Here is a 15,789-nt window from a genome sequence, read left to right as displayed (position 1 = left end):
CCCCTCTCCCACCTCTACAGACACTAACCCAGGTCTATATGACAGCTGATGTCCTGCAGTAGACTGGCCAGACAGAACCCCTCTCCCACCTCTACAGACACTAACCCAGGTCTATATGACAGCTGATGTCCTGCAGTAGACTGGCCAGACAGAACCCCCTCTCCCACCTCTACAGACACTAACCCAGGTCTATATGACAGCTGATGTCCTGCAGTAGACTGGCCAGACAGAACCCCCTCTCCCACCTCTACAGACACTAACCCAGGTCTATATGACTGCTGATGTCCTGCAGTAGACTGGCCAGCTGTGTGGCCTCCAGGCTGCTGAAGGCTGCTTGGTACTGGGACATCCACTGGTCCAGGTCACCCTGCTTCCCCTGGATCAACTCCTGGACGGTACGCTGACGAGATGCTAGCTGGGTGTGCTCAGAGTACCTGGTGGTGGGGGGGGGGGGGGGGGAGAGAAAAATCACATACAGAGCTCTGTGTACCTACGGAGAGAGAGAGGGGCCATGTTCAAGAGCTTCTAATCCGTGTCTGGGGTTAGAGGTCAGGGATTACATAACTGTGTTCCAGGGTGAGTATGAGGTGGTCTGGGGTTAGAGGTCAGGGATTACATAACTGTGTTCCAGGGTGAGTATGAGGTGGTCTGGGGTTAGAGGTCAGGGGTTAGATAACTGTGTTCCAGGGTGAGTATGAGGTGGTCTGGGGTTAGAGATCAGGGATTACATAACTGTGTTCCAGGGTGAGTATGAGGTGGTCTGGGGTTAGAGGTCAGGGGTTACATAACTGTGATCCAGGGTGAGTATGAGGTGGTCTGGGGTTAGAGATCAGGGATTACATAACTGTGTTCCAGGGTGAGTATGAGGTGGTCTGGGGTTAGAGGTCAGGGGTTACATAACTGTGTTCCAGGGCGAGTATGAGGTGGTCTGGGGTTAGAGGTCAGGAGTGTAACAGACCTGTGTTCCAGGGTGAGTATGAGGTGGTCTGAGCAGCTCTCAGCCCCCTCCAGGAAGCTCATTTCCTCCAGGATCTTGGTGGTCATCTTGTCCCCCTGAGAGAGCAGCTTCTGCAGGGTGAGGTACTCCTCCACTGCCCCCTCCACCTGGGGCAGGACCCCCAACATCTCCTCACGGTTCTTAAACCAGTTCACCTGGAGGAAGGTGGAGAAAGGGGGGGAGGTGGAGAAAGGGGGGGGTGAGGTAGTGAAGGAAGGAGGGAGGTAGTGAAGGAAGGAGGGAGGGAGGGAGGTAGTGAAGGAAGGAGGGAGGGAGGTAGTGACGGAAGGAAGGAGGGAGGTAGTGAAGGAAGGAGAAAGGGAGGGGGTGAGGTAGTGAAGGGGGAAGGGGGAAGGAGGTAGTGAAGGGGAAGGAGGTAGTGAAGGGGGAAGGAGGTAGTGAAGGGGGAAGGAGGTAGTGAAGGAGGAAGGAGGTAGTGAAGGAGGAAGGAGGTAGTGAAGGAGGGAGGAGGTAGTGAAGGAGGGAGGTAGTGAAGGAGGGAGGTAGTGAAGGAGGGAGGTAGTGAAGGAGGGAGGTAGTGAAGGAGGGAGGTAGTGAAGGAGGGAGGTAGTGAAGGAGGGAGGTAGTGAAGGAGGGAGGTAGTGAAGGAGGGAGGTAGTGAAGGAGGGAGGTAGTGAAGGAGGGAGGTAGTGAAGGAGGGAGGTAGTGAAGGAGGGAGGTAGTGAAGGAGGGAGGTAGTGAAGGAGGGAGGTAGTGAAGGTGGGAGGTAGTGAAGGAGGGAGGTAGTGAAGGAGGAGGTAGTGAAGGAGGGAGGTAGTGAAGGAGGGAGGTAGTGAAGGAGGGAGGTAGTGAAGGAGGGAGGTAGTGAAGGAGGGAGGTAGTGAAGGAGGGAGGTAGTGAAGGAGGGAGAATAGGAGGGGGTGAGGTAGTGAAGGAGATAGAAAGGGAGGGGGTGAGGTAGTGAAGGAGGGAGAAAGGGGGGGGAGATGTCAGTGGCCTGGTCATTTCAGAACATCTGGGGAACGACAGGTGATGTGATGCTCCATCCACAACATACAGGACGACCTCTACAAGGAACAGAGAGCCATTTCAGACAGAGAGACAGCTGGATGTGCCTCCGTCTCCCCTGCTCACCTTGATCTCAGCCACGCGGGAGGAGAAGAGGGAGCGTGTGATGTCTCTCTCCATCTCCCTCTTGCTCTGCTTGTTCTCCGCCTGCTGCCCCCCCCCTCCGTACACGGCCCCGGCGAAGCCCACCTCCCCCCCGGCCGTCCAGTCCACCAGAGGGTCGTACACAAACGCCTCCAGCAGGGTCAGCAGCGTCTCCCGCCCACGACGCATCATCTGAATCACCTGACCAATCAAAGAGGAGAGGTTAGCATCATCTGGACCACCTGACCAATCAAAGAGGAGAGGTTAGCATCATCTGGACCACCTGACCAATCAAAGAGGAGAGGTTAGCATCATCTGGACCACCTGACCAATCAAAGAGGAGAGGTTAGCATCATCTGGACCACCTGACCAATCAGAAAAGAGATGATTAGAATTATGGTTTGCATGTTTCAGGAATGTCTTTAAATGTGTCAGGAACGTTTTAGAAATGTTTGGAAGTAAACAAGACGAAGTTGTAAGTGAAGTTTGAGGTGATCAACAGCAGACAAAGCCAGGAAGTTTAAATGAGTTTAACGTCACCCAAGGCACCACAGCAGAAGGGTCTCCGAAATGTTCCACTAGCTAGTACCTGTTCCACTAGCTAGTACCTGTTCCACTAGCTAGTACCTGTTCCACTAGCTAGTACCTGTTCCACTAGCTAGTACCTGTTCCACTAGCTAGTACCTGTTCACAGGAGACTGTTCCACTAGCTAGTACCTGTTGACAGGAGACTGTTCCACTAGCTAGTACCTGTTGACAGGAGACTGTTCCACTAGCTAGTGACTGTTCCACTAGCTAGTACCTGTTGACAGGAGACTGTTCCACTAGCTAGTACCTGTTCCACTAGCTAGTACCTGTTGACAGGAGACTGTTCCACTAGCTAGTACCTGTTGACAGGAGACTGTTCCACTAGCTAGTACCTGTTGACAGGAGACTGTTCCACCTAGCTAGTACCTGTTGACAGGAGACTGTTCCACTAGCTAGTACCTGTTGACAGGAGACTGTTCCACTAGCTAGTACCTGTTGACAGGAGACTGTTCCACTAGTTAGTACCTGTTGACAGGAGACTGTTCCACTAGCTAGTACCTGTTGACAGGAGACTGTTCCACTAGCTAGTACCTGTTCACAGGAGACTGTTCCACTAGCTAGTACCTGTTGACAGGAGACTGTTCCACTAGTTAGTACCTGTTGACAGGAGACTGTTCCACTAGTTAGTACCTGTTCACAGGAGACTGTTCCACTAGCTAGTACCTGTTGACAGGAGACTGTTCCACTAGCTAGTACCTGTTCCACTAGCTAGTACCTGTTGACAGGAGACTGTTCCACTAGCTAGTACCTGTTGACAGGAGACTGTTCCACTAGCTAGTACCAGTTCCACTAGCTAGTACCTGTTCCACTAGCTAGTACCTGTTCACAGGAGACTGTTCCACTAGCTAGTACCTGTTGACAGGAGACTGTTCCACTAGCTAGTACCTGTTCCACTAGCTAGTACCTGTTGACAGGAGACTGTTCCACTAGCTAGTACCTGTTGACAGGAGACTGTTCCACTAGCTAGTACCAGTTCCACTAGCTAGTACCTGTTCCACTAGCTAGTACCTGTTGACAGGAGACTGTTCCACTAGCTAGTACCTGTTGACAGGAGACTGTTCCACTAGCTAGTACCTGTTGACAGGAGACTGTTCCACTAGCTAGTACCTGTTGACAGGAGACTGTTCCACTAGCTAGTACCTGTTCACAGGAGACTGTTCCACTAGCTAGTACCTGTTGACAGGAGACTGTTCCACCTAGCTAGTACCTGTTGACAGGAGACTGTTCCACTAGCTAGTACCTGTTGACAGGAGACTGTTCCACTAGCTAGTACCTGTTGACAGGAGACTGTTCCACTAGCTAGTACCTGTTGACAGGAGACTGTTCCACTAGCTAGTACCTGTTCCACTAGCTAGTACCTGTTCCACTAGCTAGTACCTGTTCACAGGAGACTGTTCCACTAGCTAGTACCTGTTCACAGGAGACTGTTCCACTAGCTAGTACCTGTTGACAGGAGACTGTTCCACTAGCTAGTACCTGTTCACAGGAGACTGTTCCACTAGCTAGTACCTGTTGACAGGAGACTGTTCCACCTAGCTAGTACCTGTTGACAGGAGACTGTTCCACTAGCTAGTACCTGTTGACAGGAGACTGTTCCACTAGCTAGTACCTGTTGACAGGAGACTGTTCCACTAGCTAGTACCTGTTCCACTAGCTAGTACCTGTTCCACTAGCTAGTACCTGTTCCACTAGCTAGTACCTGTTCACAGGAGACTGTTCCACTAGCTAGTACCTGTTCACAGGAGACTGTTCCACTAGCTAGTACCTGTTGACAGGAGACTGTTCCACTAGCTAGTACCTGTTGACAGGAGACTGTTCCACTAGTTAGTACCTGTTGACAGGAGACTGTTCCACTAGCTAGTACCTGTTGACAGGAGACTGTTCCACTAGCTAGTACCTGTTGACAGGAGACTGTTCCACTAGCTAGTACCTGTTGACAGGAGACTGTTCCACTAGCTAGTACCTGTTGACAGGAGACTGTTCCACTAGTTAGTACCTGTTGACAGGAGACTGTTCCACTAGCTAGTACCTGTTGACAGGAGACTGTTCCACTAGTTAGTACCTGTTGACAGGAGACTGTTCCACTAGCTAGTACCTGTTCACAGGACAGTCTGAAGATGCCCTCCACCCCAGTGACTCCCAGGGCCGTCTCGATGTTGTGGGTCATACGGAACGGCACTTTCTCTGGTACACGCAGGCTCTTCCCTGGAGATCACACACAGACACAGAGAATCATCACACACACACACAGAGAGAGAGAGAATCATCACACACACACACACACACACACACACACAGAGAATCATCACACACACACAGAGAGAGAATCATCACACACACACACAGAGAGAATCATCACACACACACACAGAGAGAATCATCACACACACAGAGAGAGAATCATCACACACACAGAGAGAGAATCATCACACACACAGAGAGAGAATCATCACACACACAGAGAGAGAATCATCACACACACAGAGAGAGAATCATACACGCACACAGAGAGAGAGAGAATCATCACACACGCACACAGAGAGAGAGAGAATCATCACACACGCACACAGAGAGAGAGAGAATCATCACACACGCACACAGAGAGAGAGAGAATCATCACACACGCACACAGAGAGAGAGAGAATCATCACACACGCACACAGAGAGAGAGAATCATCACACACGCACACAGAGAGAGAGAGAATCATCACACACGCACACAGAGAGAGAGAGAATCATCACACACGCACACAGAGAGAGAGAATCATCACACACGCACACAGAGAGAGAGAGAATCATCACACACGCACACAGAGAGAGAGAGAATCATCACACACGCACACAGAGAGAGAGAGAATCATCACACACACGCACACAGAGAGAGAGAGAATCATCACACACACGCACACAGAGAGAGAGAGAATCATCACACACACACAGAGAGAGAGAGAATCATCACACACACACAGAGAGAGAGAGAATCATCACACACACACAGAGAGAGAGAGAATCATCACACACACACACACAGAGAGAGAATCATCACACACACACACACAGAGAGAGAATCATCACACACACACACACAGAGAGAGAGAGAATAATCACACACACACAGAGAGAGAATCATCACACACACACACAGAGAGAGAATCATCACACACACACACAGAGAGAGAATCATCACACACATACAGAGAGAGAATCATCACACACACACACAGAGAGAGAATCATCACACACACACAGAGAGAGAATCATCACACACACACAGAGAGAGAATCATCACACACACAGAGAGAGAATCATCACACGCACACAGAGAGAGAATCATCACACGCACACAGAGAGAGAATCATCACACACACACAGAGAGAGAATCATCACACACACACACAGATAGAGAATCATCACACACACACAGAGAGAGAGAATCATCACACACACACACAGAGAGAGAATCATCACACACAGAATCATCACACACACACACAGAGAGAGAGAGAATCATCACACACAGAATCATCACACACACACACAGAGAGAGAGAGAATCCTCACACACAGAATCATCACACACACACAGAATCATCACACACACACACACACACACACACACACACACACACACACACACACACACACACACACACACACACACACACACACACACACACACACACACACAGAATCATCACACACACACACACAGAATCATCACACACACACACACAGAATCATCACACACACACACACACAGAATCATCACACACACACACACACAGAATCATCACACACACACACAGAATCATCACACACACACACAGAATCATCACACACACACACAGAATCATCACACACACACACAGAGAGAAATATCACACACACACACACACACCCAGAGAAATATCACACACACACACACACACCCAGAGAAACATCACACACACACACACAGAGAAACATCACACATCAGCAGGACAAACAGCAGTGAAATCCACAGATCAACCTGTCTAAACCTGGAGGGTCGCTGCTCGTTCAAAAAATAGAACTATTTACCTTTCTCGAAGCAGACGTTGTAGTCGATGTGCACCACCTCTCCCGTCGTCATGTCAATCAGCACGTTGTCAAGGTGACGGTCGCCGAGGCCGATGATGTAGCCCACCATAGACATCACAGCAGTGGACCTGGCGTAGGACTGTGGCAGGAGGAAGAGGAGGAGGAAGAAGGGGAGCGTTCATTTCCCATTAATTAGCCACCAGTAAGGTTTAATTTGACATTCGTTGAAGTCTCCCCTTCCCAAGCATTAGTCCAACATGGCTTCCTTTCCTTCATCTGCACGAGTCAGAGAGCCCTAGCCAGGTGGATCCATAGAGGAAGATAGAGGACCTTTTATTTTAAAAATTTTACCCCCCAAATTCGTGGTATCCAATTGTTGTTAGTAATTACTATCTTGTCTCATCGCTACAACTCTCATAGAGGCTCGGGAGAGACGAAGGTTGTAAGCCATGCGTCCTCCGAAACACAACCCAACCAAACCGCACTGCTTCTTACCACAGTGCGCATCCAACCCGGAAGCCAGCCGCAACAATGTGTCAGAGGAAACACCGTGCACCTGGCGACCTGGTCAGCGTGCACCCAGCCCGGCCCGCCACAGGTGCGCGATGAGACAAGGATATCCCTACCGGCCAAACCCTCCCTAACCCGGACGATGCTGGGCCAATTGTGCGTCGCCCCATGGACCTCCCGGTCGCGGCCGGCTGTCGACAGAGCCTGGACATGAAACCAGAGTCTCTGGTGGCACAGCTAGCGCTGCAGTGCCCTAGGGGAGGCCCGATAGAGGTGGACCCATAGAGTAAGATAGAGGTGGACCCATAGAGTAAGATAGAGGTGGACCCATAGAGTAAGATAGAGGGACCTTTTAGTATGGAGATTAACTGATCTAACAAAGATGAGTCCTTTATCCAACTCTATGATCCTACATCCAGTCTTTATCCAACTCTATGATCCTACATCCAGTCTTTATCCAACTCTATGATCCTACATCCAGTCTTTATCCAACTCTATGATCCTACATCCAGTCTTTATCCAACTCTATGATCCTACATCCAGTCTTTATCCAACTCTATGATCCTACATCCAGTCTTTATCCAACTCTATGATCCTACATCCAGTCTTTATCCAACTCTATGATCCTACATCCAGTCTTTATCCAACTCTATGATCCTACATCCAGTCTTTATCCAACTCTATGATCCTACATCCAGTCTTTATCCAACTCTATGATCCTACATCCAGTCTTTATCCAACTCTATGATCCTACATCCAGTCTTTATCCAACTCTATGATCCTACATCCAGTCTTTATCCAACTCTATGATCCTACATCCAGTCTTTATCCAACTCTATGATCCTACATCCAGTCTTTATCCAACTCTATGATCCTACATCCAGTCTTTATCCAACTCTATGATCCTACATCCAGTCTTTATCCAACTCTATGATCCTACATCCAGTCTTTATCCAACTCTATGATCCTACATCCAGTCTTTATCCAACTCTATGATCCTACATCCAGTCTTTATCCAACTCTATGATCCTACATCCAGTCTTTATCCAACTCTATGATCCTACATCCAGTCTTTATCCAACTCTATGATCCTACATCCAGTCTTTATCCAACTCTATGATCCTACATCCAGTCTTTATCCAACTCTATGATCCTACATCCAGTCTTTATCCAACTCTATGATCCTACATCCAGTCTTTATCCAACTCTATGATCCTACATCCAGTCTTTATCCAACTCTATGATCCTACATCCAGTCTTTATCCAACTCTATGATCCTACATCCAGTCTTTATCCAACTCTATGATCCTACATCCAGTCTTTATCCAACTCTATGATCCTACATCCAGTCTTTATCCAACTCTATGATCCTACATCCAGTCTTTATCCAACTCTATGATCCTACATCCAGTCTTTATCCAACTCTATGATCCTACATCCAGTCTTTATCCAACTCTATGATCCTACATCCAGTCTTTATCCAACTCTATGATCCTACATCCAGTCTTTATCCAACTCTATGAGTGGATCCTACATCCAGTCTTTATCCAACTCTATGAGTGGATCCTACATCCAGTCTTTATCCAACTCTATGAGTGGATCCTACATCCAGTCTTTATCCAACTCTATGAGTGGATCCTACATCCAGTCTTTATCCAACTCTATGAGTGGATCCTACATCCAGTCTTTATCCAACTCTATGAGTGGATCCTACATCCAGTCTTTATCCAACTCTATGAGTGGATCCTACATCCAGTCTTTATCCAACTCTATGAGTGGATCCTACATCCAGTCTTTATCCAACTCTATGAGTGGATCCTACATCCAGTCTTTATCCAACTCTATGAGTGGATCCTACATCCAGTCTTTATCCAACTCTATGAGTGGATCCTACATCCAGTCTTAGTTACGCCATGTTTTCACATCAGTTGTTTTCACATCAGTGCAGTCCTTTATCCAACTCTATGAGTGGATCCTGTATCTAGTCTTAGTTACGCCATGTTTTCACATCAGTGCAGATGAAGGAAAGGATACGAGGAAGAAGCAGCCACGCAACCTGTGTGACCTTTAACCCTTGACTGACTGACAGTAAACCCTGTTTGACCTTTGACCCCAGCTCACCTGTGTGACCCTCCACCACTCGCTAGACGTGGTACAGGAGCACCACAGCTCTTTGGCCAGTAGGTTCGGGGGCGTGGACGCCATCAGCTCCTTAAGCACATCCCTCATCACGCTGAGCGGCCAATCGCGCCGCGAAACATCCAGGCTGAGCCCCACCCCCTTCAGGGCGGGGCCTATCTTGCTGTAGTAGAGCTCACTGGGCCGTGGAACCAGAGGGAGGGGCTGGGGCTGCTGCTGGAACGAATCCTGGGCCTGGGGGAGGAGCGAGAGACAGAAAGTGATGAGAGATGAGTAGAGACAGAGCTCAAGGCCCACGGCCCAACAAAGTGCCTGGCATTGCCATAGTTTCAATGTTGAATGTAATTGAGCTCTACACATTCACAGAGCAAGTTCCTACAATAGATCACACACACACGCAACCACCACCCCCACAACCATTACCTTCTGAGCCTGCAGCACGGCCTCTCTCTGCTGCCAGCGCTTGTAGAGGCCGAAGAGCGGCGTGGCGCCGTCCACCCATTGGATGAGTCCTGAGCGCGTCCCCAGCGGGGTGACGGAGTAGTGGCGTGCGTGGAAATGGGGGCGTTCCTGCTGGTTCACCTAGAGGAGAACAGAGTTATGCTCTGTAGACAACAGCAGCAGTCGTACGACCACATGAAACAGCCCGTCTTTCCCAGCAGCAGTTAATATTACTGGAACAGGCCTTCAGGGTTAATCACCTATTGTACTACTTCTATTATTTGTGAAATCTTTTTTAAATGTATTTTTTTAATGTTTGGTGTATTTTTTCACAGTTGAACTACACAAGCCCCCGTACTCTGTACTCTGTGTTGTCTCTGGCTGGACCGGCACAGGACCCATACCCTGTACTCTGTGTTGTCTCTGGCTGGACCGGCACAGGACCCATACCCTGTACTCTGTGTTGTCTCTGGCTGGACCAGCCTCGTATTTTAACCGATCGATCAATGATGTTACCTTGGTGAACATGGTGTTGACTATAGAACGTACCTTGGTGAACATGGTGTTGACTATGGAACGTACCTTGGTGAACATGGTGTTGACTATGGAAAGGAACTGCATGATTCGCTCATCTAGGTGGAGGTCCTCCAGACCTGAAAGAGGGAGAGAGAGAGAGAGAGAGAGAGAGAGAGAGGAGGAAGGAGAGGGAGGAATAGATGAGGGTCAAATCAGAGAGGTAAGGGTAGTTGCGTTCATCGTGTGTGTGTGTGTGTGTGTGTGTGTGTGTGTGTGTGTGTGTGTGTGTGTGTGTGTGTGTGTGTGTGTGTGTGTGTGTGTGTGTGGTCGCTACCTTTGAAGAGGTAAGGGTAGTTGCGTTCATCGTGTGTGTGTGTGTGTGTGTGTGTGTGTGTGTGTGTGTGTGTGTGTGTGTGTGTGTGTGTGTGTGTGTGTGTGTGTGTGTGTGTGTGTGTGTGTGTGTGTGTGTGTGTGTGTGTGTGTGGTCTCTACCTTTGAAGAGGTAAGGGTAGTTGCGTTCATCGTGTGTGTGTGTGTGTGTGTGGTCTCTACCTTTGAAGAGGTAAGGGTAGTTGCGTTCATCGTGTGTGTGTGTGTGTGTGTGTGGTCGCTACCTTTGAAGAGGTAAGGGTAGTTGCGTTCATCGTGTGTGTGTGTGTGTGTGTGTGTGTGTGTGTGTGTGTGTGTGTGTGTGTGTGTGTGTGTGTGTGTGTGTGTGGTCTCTACCTTTGAAGAGGTAAGGGTAGTTGCGTTCATCGTGTGTGTGTGTGTGTGTGTGTGTGTGTGTGTGTGTGTGTGTGTGTGTGTGTGTGTGTGTGTGTGTGTGTGGTCGCTACCTTTGAAGAGGTAAGGGTAGTTGCGTTCATCGTGTGTGTGTGTGTGTGTGTGTGTGTGTGGTCGCTACTTTTGAAGAGGTAAGGGTAGTTGTGTGTGTGTGTATGTGTGTGTGTGTGTGTGTGTGTGTGTGTGTGTGTGTGTGTGTGTGTGTGTGTGTGTGTGTGTGTGTGTGTGTGTGTGTGTGTGTGTGGTCTCTACCTTTGAAGAGGTAAGGGTAGTTGCGTCCGTCGGAGCCCAGGAAGTGTAGTTTCTTGGGTTTGGTCTTGGTCGGCAGGATGGTGATGGTGTTGCCAACACTTTGGATGGTCAACGCGTCCGTTGCCGACACCTCGCCCGGCAACGCCATCTCAGTGGTCGCCATGGCAGCCAGGCGGGGGCTGATGTGGTCCAGACGCAGCAGATAGCTGGTCCTCTTCTGAGCCCTCTGCTGGAGACTCAGCATGATCTAGGAGACAATTTAAAACTTTCATTTAAATCCACTTCAATAAAAAAAGTACAGTATACATTTTAAAAGGTTTCAGATACATTGGACACACAGACACGGACCAAGTTTACCCTGAGCACAGATCTAGGATCAGCTTCCCTTCCCCCAACCCTAATCTTAAAGGAGACTTCAATCCCCTAAAACTAAACACAGATCTAGGATCAGCTTCCTTTCCCCCAACCCTAATCTTAAAGGGGACTGGAAACACTTCAGGAAGTGAAGAGATGTCTTCAATCCCCTAAAACTAAACACAGATCTAGGATCAGAACATAGAAACATCTCCATTTAACATAGAAACATCTCCATTTAGCATAGAAACATCTCCATTTAGCATAGAAACATCTCCATTTAACATAGAAACATCTCCATTTAGCATAGAAACATCTCCATTTAGCATAGAAACATCTCCATTTAGCATAGAAACATCTCCATTTAGCATAGAAACATCTCCATTTAACATAGAAACATCTCCATTTAACATAGAAACATCTCCATTTAGCATAGAAACATCTCCATTTAGCATAGAAACATCTCCATTTAACATAGAAACATCTCCATTTAACATAGAAGGAGCGGCTGAATAAACTTGGGTTTGAGCTTTTTCTAGGTCGTCCGTGAGTTTTTTTTACTCTGTTTGTTGAGACCCTAACAGTATGGGTATCACCATCTGGAAATGCTATAGTGAGACCCTAACAGTATGGGTATCACCATCTGGAAATGCTATAGTGAGACCCTAACAGTATGGGTATCACCATCTGGAAATGCTATAGTGAGACCCTAACAGTATGGGTATCACCATCTGGAAATGCTATAGTGAGACCCTAACAGTATGGGTATCACCATCTGGAAATGCTATAGTGAGACCCTAACAGTATGGGTATCACCATCTGGAAATGCTATAGTGAGACCCTAACAGTATGGGTATCACCATCTGGAATTGCCATAGTAACAACTGGAATTGCCATAGTAACAACTGGAATTGCCATAGTAACATCTGGAATTGCCATAGTAACATCTGGAATTGCCATAGTAACATCTGGAATTGCCATAGTAACATCTGGAATTGCCATAGTAACATCTGGAATTGCCATAGTAACATCTGGAATTGCCATAGTAACATCTGGAATTGCCATAGTAACATCTGGAATTGCCATAGTAACATCTGGAATTGCCATAGTAACATCTGGAATTGCCATAGTAACATCTGGAATTGCCATAGTAACATCTGGAATTGCCATAGTAACATCTGGAATTGCCATAGTAACATCTGGAATTGCCATAGTAACATCTGGAATTGCCATAGTAACATCTGGAATTGCCATAGTAACATCTGGAATTGCCATAGTAACATCTGGAATTGCCATAGTAACATCTGGAATTGCCATAGTAACATCTGGAATTGCCATAGTAACATCTGGAATTGCCATAGTAACAACTGGAATTGCCATAGTAACAACTGGAATTGCCATAGTAACAACTGGAATTGCCATAGTAACATCTGGAATTGCCATAGTAACAACTGGAATTGCCATAGTAACAACTGGAATTGCCATAGTAACAACTGGCTCCCCTTTCCCAATGCATCCTTGGCAGGTTTGAGCAAACAGAGTTGAGGCACGGGGACTGACAGTGGTACCTGGACCCACTGGGCCTGAAAAGGTTTCTCTCAAGTTGACAGCTCTGTCATTGAGATCAGGACGGTAACATTAGGGTAAGAAACTGTCCACAATGTTTTTACGTTGGTAATTATAATATTTACATTTTTAAAGTATTTATTCTGATGGATAAGATTGGTGTGAAATGAACTTTGGTTTTGATAACAAGCTGAGTAGACAGTCAGCCAGAACCAGACACGCCTAGCCAGCTGGGTTTCTCTCTCTCGTCTTTACGATGCTAATATTCTCCTTGTCAATATGAGCATCTTATTTTTACCCAGTTACCGATTCAAAGACCATTTGTCATCAGCTAGAAATCTCAATATCTGCGGTGCTGTTCATTTTAACGTCATCTCCCCTAGTCTACCTTTAACCATTTAACCAGCTTATAGTGGCAACGTCAACCTACCCCCTCAGGGAACACAACCTACCCCCCTCAGGGAACACAACCTACCCCCTCAGGGAACACAACCTACCCCCTCAGGGAACACAACCTACCCCCTCAGGGAACACAACCTACCCCCTCAGGGAACACAACCTACCCCCTCAGGGAACACAACCTACCCCCCTCAGGGAACACAACCTACCCCCCTCAGGAACACAACCTACCCCCTCAGGGAACACAACCTACCCCCTCAGGGAACACAACCTACCCCCTCAGGGAACACAACCTACCCCCTCAGGGAACACAACCTACCCCCTCAGGAACACAACCTACCCCCTCAGGGAACACAACCTACCCCCTCAGGGAACACAACCTACCCCCTCAGGGAACACAACCTAACCCCTCAGGGAACACAACCTAACCCCTCAGGGAACACAACCTAACCCCTCAGGGAACACAACCTAACCCCTCAGGGAACACAACCTAACCCCTCAGGGAACACAACCTAACCCCTCAGGGAACACAACCTAACCCCTCAGGGAACACAACCTAACCCCTCAGGGAACACAACCTAACCCCTCAGGGAACACAACCTAACCCCTCAGGGAACACAACCTAACCCCTCAGGGAACACAACCTAACCCCTCAGGGAACACAACCCCCCCCACGGTCCTGGTCCTACCTGTTTGAACGGGAACACCCTACCCCCCCAGGGAACACCCTACCCCCTCAGGGAACACCCTACCCCCTCAGGGAACACAACCCCCCCCCCACGGTCCTGGTCCTACCTGTTTGAACGGGACCCAGCTGCTGGCTGGGTTGGCCGGGTTGTGAGGGCTCTTCAGTCTCTCAAGGGCCGAGGTGATGGCGTCCCCGTAGGTCTGCTGGAACCAGGTCTCGTGGGGGGTCTCGGCGGGCGTCGTGGTGATGCTCCTCACGTGGTCCAGAGCGAACACCACGGGACGCATCAGAGCGGAGTGCTTCTCACACATGATGGCCACCTTCTCCTCCCTGACAGAGGAGACACACTGTTCATCTATGTTCCTTTGACTGGGGTTAAAACATACATGTTGAGACAGGACAGTGTTGTATAGTTAGCGAGTGAGAAGTGCAGAGGGTCAGAATGAAACCCAGTACCCGAGACAGGGCCGAGGCTACCCAGTACCCGAGACAGGGCCGAGGCTACCCAGTACCCGAGACAGGGCCGAGGCTACCCAGTACCCGAGACAGGGCCGAGGCTACCCAGTACCCGAGACAGGGCCGAGGCTACCCAGTACCGAGACAGGGCCGAGGCTACCCAGTACCCGAGACAGGGCCGAGGCTACCCAGTACCCGAGACAGGGCCGAGGCTACCCAGTACCCGAGACAGGGCCGAGGCTACCCAGTACCCGAGACAGGGCCGAGGCTACCCAGTACCCGAGACAGGGCCGAGGCTACCCAGTACCCGAGACAGGGCCGAGGCTACCCAGTACCCGAGACAGGGCCGAGGCTACCCAGTACCCGAGACAGGGCCGAGGCTACCCAGTACCCGAGACAGGGCCGAGGCTACCCAGTACCCGAGACAGGGCCGAGGCTACCCAGTACCCGAGACAGGGACTAACCTCTAATTATTTGCATTAATGAACTGTTTTGTGACTGGGAGTTGGGGTCATTCTGAAACCGGTGTTTGATTAATAAAATCCTATACTTCGTGTGCCCTAGTAGCGTGTGCCCTAGTAGCGTGTGCCTCACTTGCGTAGTGTGTACCCTAGTAGTGTGTGTGTGTGTGTGTGTGTGTGTGTGTGTGTGTGTGTGTGTGTGTGTGTGTGTGTGTGTGTGTGTGTGTGTGACTCACTTGCGTAGAGTGTTGTTGTTCTGTACTCTCTTGACCTCGTCCTCCAGCTGTTGGATCCTGCGCAGGACGTGCATGTGTTGCTGCTGCAGGACGCCCAGCCACAACTCATCCCACAGCAGAGTCACGCGCCGCAGCTCTCCTACTAGCATCTGGACCTGGGGACACACAGAGTCACATGTGGTTAGCACAGGAAGCTCTCCTACTAGCATCTGGACCTGGGGACCCACAGAGT

At 49.1% G+C, this 15,789-nt stretch overlaps 1 pseudogene; it reads right to left on the bottom strand.

Moving 5' to 3' along the window:
* LOC124021692 overlaps positions 1-15,789 on the bottom strand; it is a 132,048-nt pseudogene that overhangs the window by 65,193 nt on the left and 51,066 nt on the right.

Source organism: Oncorhynchus gorbuscha, unplaced genomic scaffold (genome assembly GCF_021184085.1).
Source record: "Oncorhynchus gorbuscha isolate QuinsamMale2020 ecotype Even-year unplaced genomic scaffold, OgorEven_v1.0 Un_scaffold_1165, whole genome shotgun sequence".
In the NCBI taxonomy this organism is placed as follows: domain Eukaryota; kingdom Metazoa; phylum Chordata; class Actinopteri; order Salmoniformes; family Salmonidae; genus Oncorhynchus; species Oncorhynchus gorbuscha.
Note: the sequence above shows the minus strand (reverse complement) of the source record. Positions and strands in the feature narration are given on the sequence as shown.